General features: G+C 42.7%; 1 pseudogene; it reads left to right on the plus strand.

Annotated features, from left to right (window-relative positions):
* Positions 1-1,208: 1,208 nt before the first annotated feature.
* The window catches only part of LOC139559580 (dihydropyrimidine dehydrogenase [NADP(+)]-like), a 151,650-nt pseudogene continuing 138,739 nt past the window's right edge, over positions 1,209-14,119 (plus strand).

A 14,119-nucleotide genomic window follows, 5' to 3' on the forward strand; every position in this document is an offset into this window, starting at 1 on the left:
TACCCCCCCGCCCCTCTTCTTACCAGAAAGATGTTTGTTTCTGTCGGCGCGATGCGTGAAGAAACCTGCTGACTGCACCGACTCCGTTAGCGTCTCTCGAGTGAGCCATGTTTCCGTGAAGCAAAGAACGTTACAGTCTCTGATGTCTCTCTGGAATGATACCCTTGCTCGGATTTCATCAACCTTGTTGTCAAGAGACTGGACATTGGCGAGTAGTATGCTAGGGAGTGGAGCGCGATGTGCCCGTCTCCGAAGCCTGACCAGAAGACCGCTTCGTTTGCCCCTCTTATGGCGTAGTTGTTTAGGGTCGCGGGCTGGGATCAGATCCATTGTACTGGGTGGAAGGCAAAACACAGGATCTGCTTTGGGAGAGTCATATTCCTGGTCGTAATGATAGTGAGTTGACGTTGCTCTTATATTCAGTAGTTCCTCCCGACTGTATGTAATGAAACCTAAGATTACCTGGGGTACCAATGTAAGAAATAACACGTAAAAAAACAAAATACTGCATAGTTTCCTAGGAACGCGAAGCGAGGCGGCCATCTCTGTCGGCGCCGGAAGTCATATACATGGATGGACGCTTCTCCCTCTCTGTCACGGATGCCATGGTTGCCCTTAGTTTGAAGATGTAATCCGGAGACAGGTGTTTTATACAACAGCTTACTGTTTGTTCTCTTTTCGACTTGCATATTTGCAATCAAACGCCAGAATTTTCTTCATCACTTTAGCTACCATACTCCAATCTTGGTCCTTCAGAAAGTGGAGAGCAACACTTATGCACTTCTACTATGTGATATCTTTCAAAAAAAGCTGCGTTAGAAAGTATTACCTACACATACTGACATGCTCATGTTATAGATACAAGCGTGCTACATGGCAGACCAATCCCAACTCATATCTCGGCATATCCAGCCAATCCATTATCGCAGCCAATCATGGCTAGCGGGACGGTTGCTGTCTTTTTCTGTGGCTAAATCAACTAGGCTCATAATTTAACAATTTTATTCATATTTACAGATGGCATACAAGTTTGTAATTAAGGCACATGAAAGTTCACATGTTCCAGAAGGCATTTCTGTTCAAATGGCTCTTCTGGGAGGTAGTGACGTGCGACATACGCCTAGTTTCCTGAAACGAGTCACATATAATTCTTAATATTGCATTGCATATCCCCTTTTGCCCTTAGAACAGCCTCAATTCATCGGGGCATGGACTCTACAAGGTATCGAAAGCGTTCCACAGGGATGTTGGCCCATGTTGACTCCGGTGCTTCCCACAGTTGTGTCAAGTTGGCTGGATGTCCTTTGGGTAGTGGACCATTCTTGATTCACACTGGAAACTGTTGAGCGTGAAAAACCCACTAGCGTTGCAGTTCTTGACAAAAACGTGTGTGCCTTGCACCTACTACTATAATCCGATCAAAGGCACTTAAATATTTTGTCTTGCGCATTCACCCTCTGAATGGCACAAATACACAATCCATGTCTCAATCGTCACAATCCGTCTTTAACGCGTCACTGACTGAAGTGGATTTAACGAGTGCCTTCAATAATACTATATACATTATCTAATACAATTTTTATTTATTTATTATAAATACCTCAACTTTGCCAGTTGAATGACAGCAGCCTGCACTCACATCTTGGATCTGGTTGCTTTGTGTGTTATCAAGCGTTTCAATTACTATTATCTGTCTGGCACCAACCTCACACGCTGCCTTCAAGTCCCAGTTTGGGACCAGGACCAAAGGGAGGCTCATTTCAATTTGTGCTTGTCCTTCTGTTCTGCCCTTTGTCTGATCGTGCTCTCCGTGTGCACTGAAATGAATACAGACATGGTTTCCCTTTACACTGCGAAGAGCATTAAATTAGTATTAGTGTGCCGGTAATGGCTGTTTCCTTTTTTCTTCAGGCCCACCCCCCCTTCCCTCCTTTCCCTCATTTAGCACTGGTTGCTAATTGTGTTTGCCATCAGAACAGAGGACCCTACTTTACATTTGTGCCAGTCTTGAAAGACTTGAACGTACCATGATAATTTGACTGGCAACTTGAATCAATGGACGCTGTGTGTCAGAGCTGGAGGAAATGCAGTATCAGAATCTATTCAGCCTCAATGTGTCTCTGTTTTCACAGTGCATTTCCCTCCTTATCTAAACTAGGCCTAGGTGGTACTTTCTTTCTTGACGTTAGTCATAAAAAAGGAATTACATTAATGTGTTGTATGATTAACATAGGTTGTTGTCACAATCCGATGGTGTTTTGCCACAATTAGACATTTTCTCTCATTAGAGTTACACATTTCATTTCACTGTGAACATTTATAAAATGATTGACTTTATGATTATTTCCAGAGTGTAGAAATATATTTTTCTCTCCATAAACATGTAGCCAAAAGAAAAACATATGCTATATTAAAACACATAAAAATTCCATCCTACCATTGATAATTCTTCATAAAACAATTCCTACTGTATGTGCCTCAATGCCCTCTCTTATTTGCTTCTCTGTACTACTCTCAAACCCACTCAATACTGAGACCTCTGTGGTGTTGCAACAACGTTGTCTAGTTCACAATAAGCTGTGATAGTGTATTAGTTCAATAAGGCTGCACTGCGTTGATGAGCTATGTTCAATGTGCCTGTAAGAGCCGACGCCGGACAGGAGAAGCAGGTACGGGTAGTCAGACATTTATTCGGGAACAGACATAGAACAAGACAAGAACAGCGTCAGCGCACGGGTAACACGCACATATGACAAACAATGCAGCAGCGGGGAACAGAGCTGGGGAACTGACAAATATAGGGGAGGTAATAAACAGGTGATTGAGTGAGTCCAGGTGAATCCAATATCGTTGAAGCGCGTGACGAGGGAAGGCAGGTATGTGTAAATGATGGTGGCAGGAGTGCGTAATGCAGGGCAGCCTGGAGCCAGAAGAGCAGGAGCAGGCGTGACAGTTGCCTTATAGTATCCTGTCCCTGAACCCGAGGGGGTAGACCCACGCTGCCATCCACTCAACGGCCGCGAAGAAGATCGAGAAGAAACGCTGGAATAGAAACCCAGAGAAGAGCTGTGATGGAAGTCCGTCATGTGTACCCTCTTTCCCATTTTTCATTATACTCATCATTATGTTCATCTCTATGGCCAGAATTTTTTCCTGACCCAATGACAACCCCAGGAAAACTCTAGACCCAGGCAAAATAACTAGGGCCCTGAGTTTTCCCTGGAGAGATCACTTAGTGAGAAAAAAAATCTGATCCGATGCTGTAGTTACGTTTATATCACAATCATTCAAAATGTCACAATTCCGTTCCTCATTGAAACCTTTTGGAGTACCGATCAACAGTATCAGCTTCAATGGGACATGAATCAGAAAGACCAGGCCCAGCAGATGCTTCCCTAAATGTGTTTAATATTGCACATTTCCTCTGGTTATCGACTCATAGATCCAGCTTCAGAGGCTTCTAACCATATTCAAATGCACATTTTTAATGCCCCCCGTCCCACCGCACCATGTGGCGAGTGTTCTACTATACAAAAAAATCTTGTTACCAGAGACTGTATATTAATAAGCTGCTTAAATTATGTCGGCAATTCCCAACACTAAGCATTTTGTCTAATTAATAATAATAGAGTCCCTAGATGTTGGATTAGACAAATCCTTTGCAGAATATAAATGCAACTGGTAATTTCGAGTGAAAATGTCAATGGTTATCCCTGTGGCGACCGTGGCGGGCGGTTGTAATTGGAATTGTAATTATGTTGCATTGTATAGCGCAAATGAGCTTGGCTAACATGTCGGAAGACTTTCCAGATGCAGGTCCTAAATCATAAAGGACTTTTCAACTGTCCACTGTGATTCCCTCTCAACACCCTAAATTGGCATTGGCAATGTTTCTTAATGAAAGCTTGTGCCTCTTCGTAACCCCGGCTGAAATGTCACTGAGGTGTTGGTTTTGTAAGGGCTTCGTCTAATAAGGCTGACTCTCAGTGTACTCATTGTGCTGTCTAAGAGGTCAGAGGGAAAGGTTGATGGGGGGAGGAAGTGTAATGCACATGGGAAGAGGAAGAACCTGCTGTAGGATAGCTTAGCAATAGCAGGACCCCCCAGGATAAGTATTATCACCCCCCTGCCCCCCTCATTGTACCTAGGGAGATGGAGGCTGGATGATAGACATCCTATCCCCTCAACAATTCATGTTAGAAGGAGACAAATACAGCTGATTACAATATGTAGACTAATCTGAGTACCCTGAGGGAAGGGAATGAGGGAGCGAGAGCAAGGATCTGCCAGAACGGGAACACATGGAGGTTTTTTGTGTTGATTTTTCCATACACGTTATTATTAGTTCATCATAAAGCACAAACATGCCCGCTTTTAATATAATCAGCACAATTTAAGTACTGTTAATGCAGCCTTTAATGGTAACCCTCGCAAGGCTGCCGGCCCAGACAGCATCCCAAGCTGAGTACCCAGAGCATGCGCAGACCAGCTGGCTATAGTGTTTACGGACAGATTCAATCTCTCAGTGTCCCAGTTTGTTGTCCCCACTTGCTTCAAGATATCCACCATCGTTCTTGTACCCAAAAAAGCGAAGGAAACTGAACTAAATTACTATCACTCCATAGCACTCACTTCTGTCATCATGAAGTGCTTTGAGAGGCGAGTTAAGGACCATATCACCTCCATCTTACCTGATACCCTAGACCCACTACAGGTTGCATTCAGCCCCAACAGATCCACGGACAATGGAATCGCCATTGCACTGCACACTGCCCTATCCCACCTGGACAAGAGGAATACCTACCTGTAAGAATGCTGTTCATCGACGACAGCTCAGCCTTCAACACCATAGTACCCACCAAGCTCATCACTAAGCTCAGGGCCCTGGGTCTGAATCCCTCCCTGTCCAGCTGGGTCCTGGACTTCCTAACGGGCCGAACCCAAGTGGTGAAGGTAGGCAGCAACATCTCCGCCACGCTGATCCTAAACAAGGGAGCCCCACAGGGGTGCATGCTCAGCCCCCTTTTGTACTCCCTGTTCACCGATGACTGCGTGGCCACGCATGTCTCCAACTCAATCATCAAGCTTCCAGACGACACAACAGGGGTAGGCCTGATAGCCTACAAGGAGGAGGTGAGTGCCTTGGTGGAGTGGTGCCAGGAAAATAACCTTTCCCTTAACATCAACAAAACAAAGGAGCTGATCGTGGACTACAGGAGACAGCAGTGAGAGCATGCCCCCACCCATATCGACGGGGCAGCAGTGGCGAAGGTCAAAAGCTTAAAGTTCCTCCCTGTGCATATCACTGATGACCTGAAATGGTCCATTCACACCGACTGTGGTGTAGCAGGCGCAACAGCGCCTCTTCAACCTCAGGAACCTCACAAACTTCTACAGAGGCACCATTGCGAGCATCCTGTCAGGCTGTATCGCCGTCTGGTACGGCAAATGCACCATCCACAACTGCAGGGCTCTGCGGAGGGTGTTGTGGTCGGCCCAACACATAAGCGGGTGCACACTGCCTGCCCTCCAGGACATCTACAGAACCCGGTGTCACAGGAAGGCCAAGAAGTTCATTAAGGACCTCAGCCACCCAAGCCACGACCTGTTCACCCCCTATCATCCAGAAGGCGGACAGTACAGGTGCATCAAACCAGGGACCGAGAGACTCATAAACAGCTTCAATCTCCAGGCCATCAGACTGTTAAACAGTCACCACTAGCTGGCCTCCGCCCAGTACCCTGCCCTAAACCTCAGACACTATCGCTAGCTGGCTACTCTCACGGTCTGCTTGGTGCTTACCATTTGGCCCTGTGTTTTAGGTTATTGTACTGCTGAAAGGTGAACTCATCTCCAAGTGTCTGATGGAAAGCAGGATTGAAAGTTTTCCTCTAGGATTTTGCCTATGCTTAGCTCCATTCCATTCCTTTTATCCTGAAAAACTCCCCAGTCCTAAACGATTACAAGCATAGCCATAACATGATTGTCAAGGTGTGTATGAAGGCGAAGTCAGGTGCAGGAGAGCAGAGTAATATTGAATAATGCGCACTTTATTATAGTTACAAACCGGGAGCACAACAAAACAAACGCGCTCAAAAAACGGAACAATAAAGTAAAAGCGCTTAACGAACATCACTTGACATGAAGACAATTACACACAAAACATGATGGGAAACAGAGGGTTAAATACAAGTCGATTGATTGGGGAAATGAAAACCAGGTGTGTATGAAAACAAGACAAGACAAATGGATATATGAAAAATGGAGCGGCGATGGCTAGAAAGCTGGTGACTTCGATCGCCGAACGCCGCCCGAACAAGGAGAGGAGCCGACTTCGGCGGAAGTCGTGACAATGATGTAGCCACCGCTATGCTTCAACATATGGAGAGCGCTACTCAGTAATGAGTTGTATTGGATTTGCCCCAAACATAAAAGTGAATTGCTTTGCCAAATTTATTTTGCAGTATTACTTTGTGCCTTGTTGTAAACAGGATGCATGTTTTAATAGATTTTTATTCTGTACAGGCTTCCTTCTTGTCAATCTGTCATTTAGGTTACTACTGTGGACTAACTACAATGTTGTTGATCCATCCTCAGTTTTTTGCTATTACAGCCATTAAACACTGTAACTGTTTTTAAGTCACCATTGGCCTCATGGTGCAATCCCTGAGCGGTTCCTTCCTCTCCGGCAACTGAGTTAGGACGGACACCTGTATCTTTGTAGTGACTGGGTGTATTGATACACCATCCAAATTGTAATTTATAACTTCACCAGGCTCAAAAGGATATTCAGTGTCTGTTTTTTTACCCATCTTCCAATAGGTGCCCTTCTTTGCGAGACATTGAAAAACCTCCCAGGTCTTTGTGGTTGAATCTGTGTTTGAAATTCACTGGTCGACTGAGGGACCTTACAGATAATTGTATGTGTGGAGTGCAAAGATGAGGTAGTTATTCAAAAATCATGTTCAAATCTATTATTGCACACAGATTGAGCACATGCAACTTATTATGAGACTTCCTAAAATACTTTTTACTCCTGAATGTATTTAGGCTTGCCATATCAAAGGGGTTGAATACTTATGGACTCAAAACATTTCAGCTTTTCATTTTTAAATTTGTATTAATTTGGCCGCTGGCCAAACTAAGCAATTGGGGAGAAGGGCCTTGGTCAGGGAGGTGACCAAGAACCCGATGGCAGTGGTGGAAAGTACTTAATTAAAAATACTTTAAAGTACTACTTAAGTCGTTTTTTGGAGTATCTGTACTTTACTTTACTACTTATATTGTTGACAACTTTTACTTTTACTTCACTACATTCCTAATGAAAATAATGTACCTTTTACTCCTTACATTTTCCTTGACACCCAAAAGTACTAGTTACATTTTGAATGCTTAGCAGGACAGGAAAATTGTCTAATTCACACACTTATCAAGAGAACATTCCTGGTCATCCCTAATGCCTCCGATTTGGCAGACTCACTAAACGGTCCCGTGTGGCTCAGTTGGTAGAGCATGGCGCTTGCAACGCCAGGGTTGTGGGTTCATTCCCCACGGGGGGACCAGGATGAATATGTGTGAACTTTCCAATTTGTAAGTCGCTCTGGATAAGAGCGTCTGCTAAATGACTTAAATGTAATGTAAATGTAATTGATGTCTGTGTGTTGGGTGACTTTCAATTTTACTCAAGTATGACAATTGGGTACTTTTTCCATGGTCACTCTGACAGACCTCCAGTGTTCTTCTTCTTCCTTCTTCCAGAAGGACAACCATCTCTGCAATACTCCACCAATCAGGCCTTTATGGTAGAGTGGCCAGACGGAAGCAACTCCTATGTAGAAGGCACATGATAGCCCGCTTGGAGTTTGCCAAAAGGCATCTAAAGGACTCTCGGACCATGAGAAACACCATTCCCTGGTCTGATGATACCTAGATTGAACTCTTTGAGCTGAATGCCAGGTGTCCTGTCTGGAGGAAACCTGGCACCATCCCTACGGTGAAGCATGGTGGTGGCAGCATCATGCTGTGGGGATGTTTTTCAGCGGCAGGGACTGGGAGACTAGTCAGGATCGAGGGAAAGATGAACGGAGCAAAGTACAGAGAGATCTTTGATGAAAACCTGCTCCAGAGTGCTCAGGACCTGAGACTGGGGCGAAGGTTCACCTTCCAATAAGACAAGCACACAGCCAAGACAATGCAGGAGTGGCTTCGGAACAAGTCTCTGAATGTCCTTCAGTGGCCCAGCCAGAGCCGAGACTTGTTCCCGATCAAACATTTCTGGAGAGACCTGAAAATAGCTGTGCAGTGACGCTCCCCATCCAACCTGACAGAGCTTGAGAGGATCTACAGAGAAGAATGGGAGAAACTCCCCAAATACAGGTGTGCCCTCACTTGTAGCCTCATATGCAAGAAGACTTCAGGTGCTTCAACACCTTTGGCAGCATAAGTATTCAGAAGAAATGGTCTGAATACTTATGTAAATGTGATATTTTTTAGGTTTTTTTGGAATACATTTGTAAAAATGTCTACAAACCTGTTTTTCATTTCTCATTATGGGGTATTGTGTGTAGATTGATGAGGGGAAAAAACGATTTTATACATTTTAGAACAAGACTGTAACGTAACAAAATGTGGAAAAAGTACTTTCCAAATGCACATTATCAAGCATATCACACATTATCCAGATACTGATTGTTAGTACTTGGTGGTCTATAGCAGCTTCCCACAAGAATGGGCTTTAGGTGAGGCAGGTTTAGATTTGAATTTATTACATACCAAATGTGAGATAGGGATTTTTTTATATCGGCATTTAAAAGTACATATCAATTATCAAAGTGCCCCAAGGTGTGTTTGATGGTGGAGGCAGGTGAAATACAATTATATATGCATTAGCTTTATAAAGTCTCCCACCCCACTCCCTATCCAACTCCCCTCCACTCTCCACTCCCTTCCCAAATACCTCCCTTCTCTTTAATCTAAAATGGGCCTACTGTGCTGGCTGTATTTACTCTCCCATTGTGCATCATTAAGAGGATTAAGTCAGTGAACAGTGTATAGGCCTGAACTGTATTAGGTTATTAAATAAAGGAAACAGCTTATGGTGAACTTTGTCGACGTTATAAAACGGATCCCTATAGATTCCCTTCATATAATGTAAACCGTGTCGCGTTAACGTGTTAAATAGCTCAAATTAATCATCCTTATTTGAAACAGGAATTTATAAGAGGCCTGTATCTTTGGCTATAGTGCATTACTCATTGGTGTACTCATCCTAAAAGGTCATATATAAAACCGCATTCCATTGCTATGGTACATTATAATGAATAAGTACGCAATGCGTTCAGATTTTATAGTATTTCTTCTGCCTCTGTTTCTTGGTATGGACTCGTCATCTACAGTATCTAATATATCTCTCTATCTCTCTCTCTTTTCCTCTCTCTCTCTCTCTCTCTTTCTCTCTCTCTCCCTCGCACTCACCCCTCTCTTTCTCCAGAGCTGTGTGAAGTTGGGGAACAACTTTGACGATATCAAGCACATGACTCTAAGCGAACACGGGGCACTCTGTGAGGCGTTCAGGTGAAAGGAGGTGGAAATGAGAAGAGGGGAATGGGTCGCCATGGAAACGTCATCATCGCAATAACAGAAGTGGTGATGGAGGGGTTTGGGGGGAGGTGTTCTTAGTCATTCCTAATTATTAGGGGAACAAACGAGTTTTATAGTCACCATTCAGCCTTTCCCTCTCGGAGGGATTCATTTGTCTGTAGGGGAACGCCAAGATTGGCTACACGCTGGAAAAAATTTAAATGTTTCATTTGTTGAAAATAATGCTTATGTGGAGTCCCCAGGCAGTATCGGAGTACTTTAAGCATTGAATTATAAGGGTGTTTGCAATTAGAGCTTGAGATTTATTTAGCAGTCATTGGAAATCACAGGAGGGAGACCTTTGACATTGTGACAAGATTGCCAATCTGTTCTCTCGTGTGAAGACGGTTGCTTTTTTAACACATGGCTAGGTACATCGCGGACTGATTTCATTCCACGGGGACAAATGACATGAACACATCTCAAAGTCTGTCGTAAGTAGAAGTACATTTAATTACATTACCAATACATATAAATAGACTGTTCATACCAACTCATTACAAGCCATTTTCAGTAGCATACAGTACTGCATATGGTGAGGTTTTTATACTTGTGAATACAGTTGGAGCAGCCAAGATTCATAGTTTTGAAACAAGATAGCAGTAGTACTTTTCTATGGAACATAATTTGAGTCTTTGTGTGTCAAAAAAAGATACATGTCAAATAACACTATTTGACGCGTCAAATAAGCTTGTTGACCAATCAGGACCTGAATATGAATGCACATAATAATTTAACATGTTCAACAATTTTGTACCTAGTCATTACACATTGATTACACTATCACTCCTATTTCATATGTCACAACGATTCATCGATACCTATGCTATGATGCTGTTAATGTTTTGTCTTGCCTGCCGCTGCAAGCTCTGGGACAGTGCTAGTCAGACACGCACTTCCCCAAACTCTGGGACAGTGCTGGTCTGTCACGTCCTGACCATAGTGCTTATGTGTTTTGCTTGTTTTAGTGTTGGTCAGGACGTGAGCTGGGTGGGCATTCTATGTTGTGTGTCTAGTTTGTCTGTTTCTGTGTTCAGCCTAATATGGTTCTCAATCAGAGGCAGCTGTCAATCGTTGTCCCTGATTGAGAATCATATATAGGTGGCTTGTTTTGTGTTGGGATTTTGTGGGTGGTTGTTTTCTGTGTCAGTGTTTGTGCCACACGGGACTGTGACGGTTAGTTTGTTTTGTTATTTTGTAATTGTATGTTGTTTTCATGTTATTAAATCATGGAAACTTACCACGCTGTACATTGGTCCTCCGAACCTTCTCGCCTCTCCTCGTCCGATGAGGAAGACGAAATAGACTGCCGTTACATGGTCAGAAACAAAGCTAGCTATGGATGCAAACAATGTTCTCCCCCCAAAATATGGCAAAACGATATCATCTGTTTCAGTAGCTATAGTTAGCTAGCTAATTATGTAACGAGGTGTCATCATCTCAAATACCCCTAATTTATAAAACTGTTTTTGTATTTGGTTGATGATAGTCGGACCCGGTCCAGTCAAGCCACACTAGCCAGATGAAGCTAGCTAGTTGTTCACAGTGTTTTCCATTAGCGCCAGTTGTTGGCTAATAAGCCGGTTACACACTCATTTTCAGGCAGCTACATTTCCCACTTCATATTAACTAGACTACTTTTAATTTAAAAGTTTCAATTCGCTAGTTCGTTGAGCCCTCTCCCGCTAGGTTGAACGATATGCATCTTCTAGTGATCTTTTACAAAGCGAGCGATGACAGGGAAACGCAGCAGAGAGGAAGAGGCAAAGTGAGAGGTTTCACTCTCGCCAAAATCTGTCCAAAATAAGCCTAATGCGTTTGTATGGGCTTATGTTGTACCTAAACTGCCTTCCCACCTTTGGGACAACGACTCCCATTGTTTGGGCGGAGACATAAACATATTGTCATTATATTTCTTTACACGGCAGAGGGAGAAAGAGCATGATGCTCGTGAATTTGCACGTCAAATGTAATGTAAGTAGTAACGATGAGTCTAAATCCAATAGCCTAATTATTGTTTTCTGACACAATCATTTATCACATAGCCAGCTACGCAGAGTCGTGGCGCCAAGTAGGCCTAAGATATTTACTGTGCGTTGATTGACAACTGAACAGCAAGTGTTGACTAGTTTATAAATGGTGTCGAACTGACTGAATAAAGTCGATCCCTAAATCCCTTTGTCATTCATAAATCATGAAACGGGGTTATACACTGAGTATACGAAACATTAAGAACACCTGCTCATTCCATGACAGACTGACCAGGTGAATCCAGTTGAAAGCTATGATCCCTTATTGATGTAACTTGTTAAATCCATTTCAATCATTGTAGATGAAGGGGAGGAGACAAGTTAATGAAGGATCTTTAAGCCCTGAGACAACTGAGACATGGATTGTGTTTGTGTGTCATTCAGAGGGTGAATGGTCAAGACAAAATATGTAAGTGCCTTTGAACGGAGAATGGTAGTAGGTGCCAGGTGCACCGGTTTGTGTCAAGAACTGCAACGCTTTTGGGTTTTTCACACTCAACATTTCCCCATGTGTATCAAGAATGGTCCATCAACTAAAGGACATCCAGCCAACTTCACACACCTGTGGGAAGCATTGGAGTCTACATCGGCCAGAATCCCTGTCGAACGCATTTCCACCGCTTGTAGAGTCCATGCCAGACGAATTGAGGTCGTATTGAGGGCATCTCAATATTGAGAAGGTGTTCCAAATGTTTAGTATACTTAGTGTATGTCCATTGTATCGCATTGCTACAAGTAAACCAAATCATTTCCTAGGTTTCCTTTCCTAGGATGTCGGAGCTTGTCAGACAGTGACGCTAAAGTGAGTGACTCTCCTTTCATCAGTTAGTGAGTGTAACCAATCGAATCGCATAGGTGAGAGAACCATTCATTTCGCTCCGTGATTTGCATTGGCTACTGATAGGCCTAGGCTTTTTGGCGATTATCTGCAGATAAGTGAAAACATTGAATTAAAACATCAAAAGAAGATGGTGAATCATCACTGCAGGAACAATAGGTAGTGGAGAGCCTCATTCTGGTTTAAATATGATAAATAGGTTCCTTGTGGAATAAAAGCATTAAAACAGTATTCAAAAATGTTTTGACCTTAGTAGGGAATCAACTAAATGTTTAGAAAATTAATTAATTTGCCCAGGTTTATCATAAGACATTAAGATAATGCATCAGTGATTCATACTTCCTGCAACTTTCTGAAGAGGCAATGGGAATGCACCTCCCTGTGTGTGTGCAGTGCTCACATCTACTACTTTGCGTATCCGTTACCGATGCTGCTAATGAAAACAGTTTTCTGGTAGATGAAAGGCTTTCCCAAAAACCTTTTCAGTTAAATGTTAACTACAAAGTAGCCTGGAAAAGCGGAAACCTGGAAAAACAAAACCTTTAGATATTTTTCAAGATAATTTGGGCTATTTACTTTTTTTTATATAAAGAACAAACATCATGGGGCAATTCATATCTTGCAGTTAAACTGTAAATAAGACTTTAATCTCTTTAATCTCAAGATTAATTAGACAGGTTAAATGTTAAAAAGGTTAAATGTTCCCTTATGTCACGACTTCCGCCGAAGTTGGTGCCTCTCCTTGTTCGGGCGGCGTTCGGCGGTCGAAGTCACCGGCTTTCTAGCCTCCACCGAACTACGTTTCCTTTTCCATTTGTTTTGTCTTGATTGTACACACCTGGTTTCCATTACGTTATAATTTATTCCCTATTTAACCCTCTGGCTCTCACATGGTTTGGTGCGTGTTTGTTCTTAGTTAAGTGGTAAAGACTTCTGTGAGCTGGTGTGTTTTTTCCCAGGGTGGAAATTATTGTTGTTTTATTTTCGAGTAAAGTACGTTTTTACTCAGTTCTGTGTCCTGCACCTGACTCCGTCCTAGCCGCTGCACACTGACACTTGACACCTTACTTAGAAAATAGTCCTGATCATATCGGCCTAGACCTAGACAATACACTTAATTCATACATTTTCAGTAATTTATAAGTCATGTCTTTCTACAAAATACCACAAAAAAATTCCACACTCCAATGCCAAGAGTGTGCAAAGCTGTCATCAAGGCAAAGGGTGGCTACTTTAAAGAATCTCAAATTTAACATATATTTTGATTTGTTTAACACATTTTTGGTTACTACATGATTCCATGTGTTATTTCACAGTTTTGATGTCTTCACTTTTATTCTACAATGTAGAAAATAGTAAAAAATAAAGAAAAATCCTTGAATGAGTAAGTGTGTCCAAACTTTTGACATATTAAGTTTTTATAAAAAATAACATTGTTGGACATAAAACACTGCAAAAACACCAGGAAGTGATTTTAATTTTGGAAATATTTTGCCAAGTGTTCCCACCATAATAGAGAGAAAAATGTAAGCATCCCAGGGTGTGTTACGGCCTGAGGCGGCGCACAATTGGCCCAGGGTCATCCGGGTTAGGAGAGGGTTGAGCCGGCCGG

This window comes from Salvelinus alpinus, chromosome 30, assembly GCF_045679555.1.
Source record: "Salvelinus alpinus chromosome 30, SLU_Salpinus.1, whole genome shotgun sequence".
Taxonomy (NCBI): Eukaryota; Metazoa; Chordata; class Actinopteri; order Salmoniformes; family Salmonidae; genus Salvelinus; species Salvelinus alpinus.